General features: G+C 32.4%; 1 pseudogene; it reads right to left on the bottom strand.

Annotated features, from left to right (window-relative positions):
* Positions 1–1,891: 1,891 nt before the first annotated feature.
* On the bottom strand, positions 1,892–10,220 carry LOC119192976 (annotated as a pseudogene).
* Positions 10,221–11,737: the final 1,517 nt, after the last annotated feature.

The raw sequence follows: 11,737 nt of genomic DNA, 5'->3' as shown, positions 1-11,737 counted from the left end.
AAAGAGGGTTACAACTTACAACGTTTCCTCTACACATATTAATATATAGACTACACATTATAGGTTCTTATATTAAAAGGATTAAAAATACAACATTTCTTTACAAAAATAATTTAATAGGCAATTTGGAATACAACGCTCGAAAACCTATCATTGGTGTATATAAACTTATGCTAAAGCGAGCCTAGCTTCGTACATTTACATTTTCGTTGCACATCTAAAAAACCTTGACTACACCTAGACAACTACTGCTATCTTAAAAAAAATACAAAATTACAGTGTATATACCAGGCACACGTGGTGGATGAATTTGTAACATACGTGAACGGTTTGCTTATAACACTAAGTATACAAGAAAAGAAGGAGCTTAGTCAATACATTAAACTCATCAGTTTGCTTCATTAGCACGTCCAAAGTTATGTATAAATAATATGCAAAGGAGAAAATGTAAACGTTTCATCAATAATACAAAACTATAGACTGAACTTTACGACTAAATGTTAGTTAATCAAATAGGTGACGTAATGACGCCGACGAAATAAAAATGCTTAAAACTTAAAAATATAATAAAAATACTTAAATATACGTCATTACTAAAAATACTGCATTGATTAACATTCTGTATTAAAATTAAAATGGCTGATTCACTTCTTTCCTTGGATAATTTAATTTTAATCAAAGTTCTAATAGCGAAATAATTAAACATTCAAAGCATTTTATAATAATGTAGCAATAAGTATTTTATTTTATTGCGTCGTCTCTTGATATTTAAAACTCATTTTGATTTGATTTTTTATATTCATGGATTTTACGCGGTATAGTGCGGGGGAGGTATTGTTTACTGCAACATTTGTTTCCATGAGTATTGTAGACTTTTTATTCTTATTTCTTCTATTGGTCTTAGTCCACACATTAATATTCAAGCGATGTAATTAAAAAATACTTTTATAAATAGGAAGGGTATGTTCTACAAATGCATGAGTAAATATCGTACCCTAAGTTCACTCGAGAAAACATTTTTTCAAGAAATAAAAAATATTTTATTTTGATTTACATTTTTGGTGAACAATGGTTCTATGTTTTGACTTGACTTTTTTATTTAATGACTAGTTGAATCATGAAAATAATCACCAGATTAGGTTTACTCTGTTTAAAGCTTGTTTTGAAATTAGGTTGGCTATTGCAGATTATGATAATGTTGATACCGGCTACAGACTACCATCTAAAAATACTATAATTAAGCAAATTAAATCATCCTACCTTACAATGTACCGTAATATAGTTTTTGATCCCCAAGTGTTGAGATAGTCAAAACAGTGTGATTTCATTGTAGACTAAAATTTTTAAAACTTAAAAAAAATACCACAATCAAAAAATAATTACTTAATAACTGGAAATACACCAAGCTGACGCGTGACCAACTTGAATCTTTGTTCTTACAAATATTAACCCAATTTAGAAATAGCGAGAATTTCAATTACAACCACGTGCAAAATGTTGTTTTTTTTATATTGTTTCCCTAGTTTTAAGCGAGTTTGTAAATTATTCGTCACTTGAAAAATTGATAGCATAATAAAATAACGTCACAAGTGCCATCAAAACACGTAGGTGTGGTCATCACGTATGCGTTACGTACAATAAACTCAGTTGACATGTTCCAAACGAATACAAAGACTAAAATTGTAACAATAAGTTTTATATATAAATCAATTATTTCCTCATTTAGCAGTCGACCGATATTATGAAATTATTTACGACAAAACTATTAGGTACACGTTGTTTTCGTATTTGAATACTTCTTTTTACTTTTAGGAGTGTAGGTTAGATAAATAAATAGCATACAGAGAAATAATTAGATGCTAGAATGTCATTTTGACGTACAAAAATATTATTTTTCCATTGGTGTTTATATAGCAAAACTTGTGTCAGTACTTAGTTTATAGTAAGTATAATATACCGAATAAAACACTTATTGTATTTAGTAATAATATTTTGTACGCTCTACTGCATAAAACATTGATAAAATACTTGAAAACTGTATTAAAATAGTATTATAAACTTATATTTCATTGCTTACATTTTAAATGACGAATTTATTTTGAACTATCTCCGCCATTTTGAACTACAAACATAGCAGTCAGTTTGATTTGTTAATACGTTACAATAACAGTCTTTTAGAAACATTTGTCAAAAGTGACTACACGAGAGTTAGATATTAAAGAAATTGTTGATCAAGAACATTTATGGAAAGGAATGTAAAATGGACTGCATCGATTGTAAAGTTGGTTTTAAAAACGTAAAAAACTATAAAATCAAATGTGCAAATTAGTACGACTAGCTAAAAACATATTATGTATATACAATTTTTTGGTAAATAGTTATTGTTTCGCTCAGTCACGATAGTTTATTCTACAATACATTAAACTATCAGACAGCGGATGCCTTAGATACCTAACAAAAATACTTGGCCAAAAATGCGAAATATTTCCTACCAACGAAGAGAAGAAATACGCGTTCATTGCACCCCATTATCTAGTTAGTTTTCTAGTCTATCGATTAGAATTGCCTTTTCAATTACCTAAAGTGGCGTTTTGTTAAGGCGTGGCTTTCAGACGTCGCGTCTACCCGCCTGAACCATAGCTTGGATTGCGGTATATTATGACGTAATAATACGTCAACGTCTTCGGCTATTGTTTTTAAGATATAAAAAAGTAATATTTGTTACAATACAAAGTCTAACACTCTTAGGGTGGAGACAATAAAAAACTTTATACGTTTCGGATGTCACGTATGTGTTTGTATTGGACATATTATTAAGGGTTATGTCTATTTTTAATACTGTGATTAACAGTTGACCTACGTATGTAATATTCCTATAAAATACATCTGATTTTGTCATTCATATCACATCCATACTGAGGCAAATCATTTTCCTTCTCTTCGTTTTGAGAATATATCTAATTATATAAAAATACTCAACTGACGTATGCACCAGTTCTTATCCATATAATAATTGGACAGAATGTTCTTAATACTAATTAAGCATCCAAACCAATTCGTAAATGTATTAATTTAATATATATATGGCATTATGTTGTACCTATGCATAGAGTGGACTCTTCTAATCTCAAACGACATTGGTAGTACGATGACGAAATTATTGTATTTCAATGTGATGTGTATCAGAAGCTGATATCGTATCTACAAGCCAATGATAACGTGCTTTTGCTGTCAAATAAATATCTTCCGAGTTTATGCTAATATAATGAACGTCACCTACAACTAACACACAGTGAGCGCCGTTAATGCGATACCTAAATCAATTCCATGCAATCCATCCGCGTCCAATGCCCTGTAGTTACTATACAAAGTAATAATTACACAATCATCTTCCACAAAAACGTTATCATTCGATGGTCTATCCTTATATTGGCACTCTTATATCAAAAAGGAAAAAATTGTACAAATACAAAAGTTGTAAATGGCTACAAAAGTGTAATATTGTTTAAAAAATAAACGGGAATGAAAGTCATTACCAGTCTCAGTCGTAACTCTTGTGCAGGATTTTCTGGGCGGCTTTAATGAGCGGCGTTAAGGTTCTTAGTTCCATCGCGCAATCCAAAACGGATGCTTGAGTAGTTCTTCCGCCGACGCTCTTAAATCAACATCCACTTGCAAACATTTGTCCAAGAAATCTTGGAATTGGGGCGATAACTTTTCCCATCGAGGTATTTTCGGCCGCCCCATGGCCGCAATCAAATACAGAGCTCTCAGAGGCGTCTCTTTCATGTACGGCGGCTCTCCTTCGATCATTCAATAGCCATTATGCCGAGTGACCACACGTCTACTTTTTTTCCATACTGCTTCCTTGTAACCACTTCTGGAGCCATCCAATATGGAGTGCCGACCATGGTTTGGCGTTTCTCATCGCCTACAATATTGGCACAGAAACCAAAGTCCGTCACTTTAACGGTACCGTCCATTCCAAGCAGGACGTTGTCAGATTTTATATCTCTATGAATTGTGCCCTTTGAATGAAGGAAGGCTATTGCTTGAAGAGTCTCATGGCACACGGCAGCTATCTGGCCTTCCTTCATCACCACTTCAGTGACCACGTCTGTGAGAGAGCCACCATCGAGCAGCTCCATAGCGACCCAAAGATGGTCGTAGCTGAGGAACGCGTCGAGGAAATTGACGAGGTTCTTGTGGTGGAACCCTTTGAGCACATTTATTTCGTTGAGTATTAATTCCTTTTTGGATTGTTTGGTCAAGTCTATATCTTTTATGGCCACCCGTGAATTATCCTTACTATCTATGGCGATGAACACAACACCTGTAGAGAAAACAAAATGTCTTAATAAACCATCAAAATATAGCCAAATGGGAGTAAAATTTATGGACAATGAATCTACATTGGGAGCGTTTATTAAATTTGGGTGCATAGCGTTTGTTTGCAAATAAATTCTTTGAAATAACAGTAATTGTGAAGGTCGCTATTACTTTTCCTCTAATATTATTTCAATCGGAGTTTCGTCACCATAAATCACTCTTTGATATGTGGAACGATAATTGTTTTCTCAATCAATATAAGTATTTCGAAAGTTATAGATTTTTGTAAATATTTTGTTTTAATGCGTTGGTTAAATACAAATAGCATAACAGAAAATGCGTAAGAGCGTTTCGATTGACGTCACGTTATATTCTAAAACAAGCACATCAATATTTTATTTAATACTGTAGTGGATGACTCGTTTTCTTGGACCTGATTTCTATTCTGGCACTGACTTCTCTTACTTATCACAATAAAAGTACTAATTTAGTTTTGTTTGTTTTAACTATATTTATTCATTAATAGGATTTAGCATGGTTGTTTTAGGCTTAATTCAAATCTAATAACAAAGGATTAAACACAATTTTAAACCAAAATATTGTATCATTGAATGTAAAACCATATTAATTTATCCACTGCCAACTTCAGTGCTCAACCGTAGCACTTTCGGCATTATAATCATACCAAGAAAGTAGACAGTCTTGATTAGATAAGATTATAAATAGTTCATATGATTGTACAAGGTCGGGTAATTGTTATTTTATACTTTTCCATGTTGTACGTGATTTATGAAAAATTCTAGCATTTTTATTACCTAAAGGGTTGAGATTTGGTAACAACGTTTACTAAATAAAATAATCATTATTTGTTTAGTTTTAACTCTTTAGACTAAAAAAGGAAGGAAAAGACTGATGCAAGTGGAACTGTGGGCTAATGGTAGAATTAAATATTCACCCACGTAGTGTCTTTTTAACCGACTTCAAAAAAGGAGGAGGTTCTCAATTAGACTGTATTTAATTTTTTGTTATACGACAGTAGATTTGGGTGGTATTTTTCGTCCACAATTATAATTTGAGTCAAGATATTTTTAAAAATTAATGATTACCTATTATTAAAGCGAAATTGTGTGCATTTAACGAAATATTATGTCACGTAATAGCAAAATACTGTCAAACAATATTTTTACACAATATAGATATGTAATCGTTTGGTGATATTGGGCTTTTTTGTTCAATATCAACTCAGTCTGGAATTCATGTGATATTGCGATAGACTACTCCTATCACGTCATTACGAAAAGTGGGTGCACTAGTTGCGCCTCTGCTTACCCCTTGGACGAAAGGGGTGAATGTATGATTTTACGATATTTATATAAAAGACAGCAGATGTCAGAAACTATGTACTTTTACTTGAGAATGCACTGCGAACGCGAGTATCGAAAACGCACGATTTCAAGGCTTATAAAACACCCTTAATCCTTTTGTAAGATAGGTAATATGGATAAACATTATGCTTATTCATAATGTATTGCAGAACTCAAATATTGAGCGAACGTTATCAAGTCCACGTAATGATTAAACAGTAACGTGTTGCATAAATCGTTGTTATCAATTGTTAGGGACCTTGTGGGAGATCACTTTCTCGTCATTTTGCAATGAGACTTATACTTTAGGTTTTGATTGGTAAGAATACCGGAAGACGTTTACGAGCAATTTTTACCGTGGAAATCGTAGTAAGCTGACTTCTGCGTGTTTTTATGCTTGGATTTGCAGCCAGTCGTGTTTGTATGGAACTAATGATATATTGCCTCTATTGTAAACGGATCTAGAAATTCTTGGGCAATATATTGCTGCAAGAACTTGTTACTCTAAATATAGATTCAGATCTAACAACATAAATGTGCAAGGTACCTAAGACATGACAAGTTTGTAAGAAAATAATTTGTTATATGAATTGTGATAACAGGGCTGCAATATTAAAAGAAGTAAAACCTATCTGGATAGAATTTTTAAGTAATTTAAATCACAGATTTTTTGGTGCATACAATTTTTCAGTGGATTTAAAAAAACTTTTAAAAAAAAATTAACCACTTTCAAAACCACTAAAACCAAAAATAAGTTAACATAACAGTTTGGTTACCAATTTTGGCATCGACTAATTAAAAATGCAACGTAAGCTAGTTAAATAAAATAACAAATTCACAAAGAAAATGTTTTATTTTATGCAGGGCTGATATAATTGTTCCATAATGATTCAATATTGCTAGACAGTGGCAGTCCCAAAAGACGTGAGACCCCCTGTTTTAACAATGTCGTTGGGAAGATCGTAAATGAAAAGGTCCTCAAAAGCACTGCATGAGGCCTGGGGTTTGCCTGGTTCGCCTTCCCCTAAGGTTGCCTCTATTGCTGGGAATTCCTTAATTTTCATGTATACCAACATTCATTTTTGGATAAATATATATGATACAAAGGTATAAAACAAATATTACTTTACTAGTATTGATAGTGATCTGGAGTTATAAAGATAGTGTAGAGTAAAATAGTCTCCGCATTCTATCTTATCAAAGAATATGTTCTAGTGATTTGTCAGCATAAATTACATTGTTAGCTTGGTTGCAGTGTGAACAGAGTGGATTATTGTTTAACGATTGTTGTATGTGAAATAAGTATTTCCTTGCGAACTATTTACTTGTTTATTTGCATCATTTGTATGAAAACACATAATTAAATGGAGCTGTGACTTAGTCTCTTGACTGAATATTGTCAGAATTGCAACTTAGAGTGTTGATTCTTCGGATTTATTCAACTAAACTACTTTGTAGATTTTCTAATGACTGATGTGAGCCTTGAGTGTTTTTTTTGGTAGCAAGCCACTGTGGATGATCCATTTTAGTATTGCCCAATGCCCATAAATAGTAGTAAAACATATTAGTATGAAAACAATATCTAAATGAAGTAGATTGGGCTATCTATATATCTATCTATTTTAGAAATTATTCCTCCTGTTTCCTTATATTCCGGTTATGGGTAAATAACAAATATAAATAAATGTGTGACTGCACTTGCTCATTGTTGATTATTTATTTTAGGAATTGCTCTTATCAGGAACAGTATAGTGAAGTTTAACAATGCATTCAGTTTATACGCAACAAAAATTTTTCTTGTGGTTCCATCCACACAAGAGTCCATATACAACAAACCTATAATAATGAGAGATAATCTAGGTTCTTATAAGACAGATTTTTAGGACTGGATTTTAATATATTCCACAGATTATCTGGACCAAAATTTAAAAATCTTATAATCATTTTTATAAATGTATCATTTCTCCTAAGCTGAAAGTGAATCTTATTTGTAACAAAACTCGATCAAATTGAGCATAATTTGGCGATAAATTACCCCCTAATCCAGCATATTGAGATAGTTGAATTTGTTTTGTTTACAAATTATAATTAACTGTTTTGTGTATACTTCAAAAACACATTACAGCATGGGTAAATATATATATTTATTAAGTATATAATAACATTTAAATTATTTGTTTGTTTTAGCTTATTTGTATTAAATAATTGCATCAGTTATTATTTTGTTTTCAGTGTTCCTTGTATACTAATCATTTAGGTAAATAGGAGTAGGGTTTTTGAGGCATACATGTTGTTTTTATATATTTCAAATTCCAGTTCATTTTAACTTTCATAGAAATAGCTGTGGCATAGCCAAACAAATGGGAAGATCACCCAATACACATGACCTTTCACTTATACATGTCAAATTTTGTTATATTTTCCTACTTAATTTTAGTGTTTGCCTTACTGTATCAATGACACTGTATATATAGTAATAATATTATTAAACAAAGTCCCCTTTTCTATTTGTCTATATGTTGTTTAATTTCTCAAATCTTCTGAACGGATTTTTATGATATTTGTCATGGAAATAGTTACAGACCCTGGGAAAGTTATAAGCTTTCTACCCCGGGAAAATATGTAAAGGGATTTTTATTCCAGAAAATTCCCTTCACCCTGCGTGGAAGAAGCTACAAGCAAAAGCAAATATAATAATAATTTGATATATTGCCCTATGTATAGCATATAACATATTTTATTAGAGTTTGAGTGTTCAACTCATTATAATAATAATAATGAAATCTGTATTGCCACAGAAAACATAATTTATAGAGATCATCCAAAATGTAACAGATCCTTGACAAGCAAGACAATGCTTTGTTAATTTCAAAATAACAATGGAGTTAAATTGGATTAAATGATCACAGAGTTGTGTGCACAAGTATAACTCTAAGAAGGTTGACAGATGTAAAAATTCACTGCTTTGTTTATGCATTAAGTTGTATACCAGTTTTCATTGTTTGGTAAATTTGACTATGTATTTTTTGGCTTTAGTATAAATCGATGGTCGCCATGAACAAAATCTCTTCTGCAAAATGTTCTAGTTGCAGTATGAAGGTTTTAAGTTATGTGAAAATATAAATATAAATTACTCACCTTGAAATAGAAATTAATTTTTAATATCAATCAATAGTTTTGAAATGAGTAACTGATATTTATATTTTCACTTAACTTAAAACCTTTATACTACAACTAAACATTACAGATATTTGTTCTTGGACCGTTGAAATATTCATTTATCAAATATGTCCAATTTATATTTTGACAATAGTATAATATGTTAAGGTTTTCAACTTTTTGAACAATTAAATGCATACTATATTAATACAAGGATGTTTATATGCCATGACTTATTTATAACACTAAACAAATTCTGTAATATAATGTGGTCAAATTGAAATTGATAATGTCATTATCAAGGCAGTGGGGTAACCTTAGCATTTCCTTAAGTTCACAATTGTTAGTGCTTATAAAAATTCTTGGTTGTAAAATTGCCAGTATTCTAACATATTGGAACTAACACTTCTGTTATATTCAAATAATCATGGGATACCATTGTTTGTATTAAATTTTGTTTAATTTCAAGTAGTAATGAAAACTTGTATACCTGAAGCACCTGCACCAAGTTTCTTGATCCTCTCAAACCGAACATAAGGATCGTCGGGTTGCAAATCTTCTTCAGCTCCTCATAAATCTCCTCATCACTCAGGGTCGAGTATGACATCTCCTTCTTCCTCAACATGGGACTTTCATCATTATCTTCACCTATAAGCGTTAGGTCTTGCATCACAGCCGTCATGTCCATCATGGCTTCCTTCTTCTTGATGCTGTTCTTGATCGGGTGGCAGGCATGGTATGTCTCTATGATGGCACATCATTACCGGTAATCTCCTCTTCACTACTCTGACCGATCGACAGATCAGAGTCCTGGCTTTGGTGAGCATTTTTATGATCCAAGAGTTTTTCTATCTCTTTGTCCTCCTCCGTAATTACCTCTTGGGTCACGAAAGGCTTGAAAGGCTCGTCTTGCGCTTTCTCCTTTTTGATCGTGTACATGTGGAACTTGACGGCCTGGATGGCCGCGTCAGGGTATTCATTTTGCTCGGCGGGTGTAATTTGCGTGTTCAGTAATCGCAACCAAGTAGGCGGTAAGCCCTCCAGCATGCCAGTTTCAGAATTCTTACTCACGTGTAAATGCTGTTTTACGTTCGTCGGCATGCCTATATCCGTAGCCCTTTCCTCTCTGTCTCTATTGTGCTTCTTTGAGAAGAGTTTCCCAAACACCACGGCCCGATCGCCCACTCATCTTAATTGATTTTCTATTCACTCAAACAACTAAGCCATTTCACTGTTACGAACACGTTTGTGTAACACTATACTACATTCCTTGTTCCACACTGTTCAGTCAAAATAATATTCCTCAAGATAGGAGTGGCTATTCACGGACGGATCGCACCTCGGACGGCAGCCACTTATCATCTGTCAAACTAATAAAAATTATGAAAAAAATAATTTCCGTTTCGTTTCACGTAAGATAACAATAATATCATAGTTACTTAATAGTACTTAAATTAAAAAAAATATGTATATGTAAGATTAAAAAGAAAATATATATGCGACAATTTTTTGAATTCATTAAAAAGATTATTGTGGATTAAAATGTAATATAAGCGAATTAAAAACATTTGAGAAACGTAAGATAAACGTTTTGAACTTTGTAAAGAAACGCGCAGTTTATTATTGTACGTTGGTACGATTGTGTTTTTTATCATGTTGTCGTCTTGAAAGTTGCTGATAAATAGGAATTTTGGATGAATCATACTATGCCCATCCGTGAAGAATTTCTAAGAGGAAATTATAGGAATCATACTAAACTGATTTTTATGGATGCAAATGCGACAAAAATAAAGTGTATCAAGTTTAAGAAATAAGTTAAACTTGGCGAGGTTGCTGTTAATAAATACCTACTTAGGCACTCAAGTATTTATATCGTTATTTCTTCGTGTATTGTTTTATTTGTTCACAATGGTCCGTTGGATTTTATCATCAACATCATATTTTATGTGAAACAAGATAACGAAGAGTGAAAAAATAAAATGTTTAGATCGTTGGGTAGGAATAAATATACATATAAATTATTAAAAATGTGATCCGTGCTGGATTGTAATTTTATTTTGGTCAGAAATGTGTAGATGGCGGTAGTTGTATGATAATGAAATCTACAAAATATTTTATTACGTGCATATCTACCACATTAATGTGGTCTAATCCCAAATTATCGAATCAATCTCACACTGATATTATTTAGGCACACATAGAGATTGCTTCTTGAATACCTACTACTGCGAGTATTTAGCTTGGCACCACTTACGGACTCGCCAACGCACAATACAGCTTAAACAAGTAATTGGTCCGTCAATGTGTGGATGCAGCATAGAGTTCAATGGCCGATGATAGTTTAGATTTAGTCCATTTAGATTGACGTAGGATTGAAATATTAAATTGCAGAAAATGACACGGACGTTTGAAATGGTAATACTATGTTTATTAAGTTTATTCAATATAAAAAGACTATACACAGAACATGTGTTGCCCGCTTTTCTTTGTAACTCGTCTTGCGGTTAACATGACATTGAAGCGGCTGCACCTTAATGATACGCGATGTCCAGTTCTTTGAGTAACAAGTTTCACTGTTAACTTTCATTTTCATTAATCGAATCGTCGGTTCACTCGTCTAGCCATGGCAAAACGGTGTATTGTGCTATAGAATCTAGAAACAGCAGGCGATCTGACAACCGTGTATACCAAGTGTGTAATTGGTAAGGACCATTGGTAATGTTAATGTTGTAATTAATTTCGGAACTAATGCTGCTGTATCAATCTGAAAGTCATGGGTAATTAATTAAAAATACTTGTTAACGAGTCATTTATTTGATGTCTTTAGACATGATTGTTCGCGCGGTAACTTGTATTTATATTTAAAAGTACTTAGTTATTAGTTT

This window comes from Manduca sexta, unplaced genomic scaffold, assembly GCF_014839805.1.
Source record: "Manduca sexta isolate Smith_Timp_Sample1 unplaced genomic scaffold, JHU_Msex_v1.0 HiC_scaffold_3459, whole genome shotgun sequence".
Lineage (NCBI taxonomy): Eukaryota > Metazoa > Arthropoda > Insecta > Lepidoptera > Sphingidae > Manduca > Manduca sexta.
The sequence above is the reverse complement of the archived record's forward strand: the minus strand, read 5'-3'. Positions and strand labels throughout refer to the sequence as shown.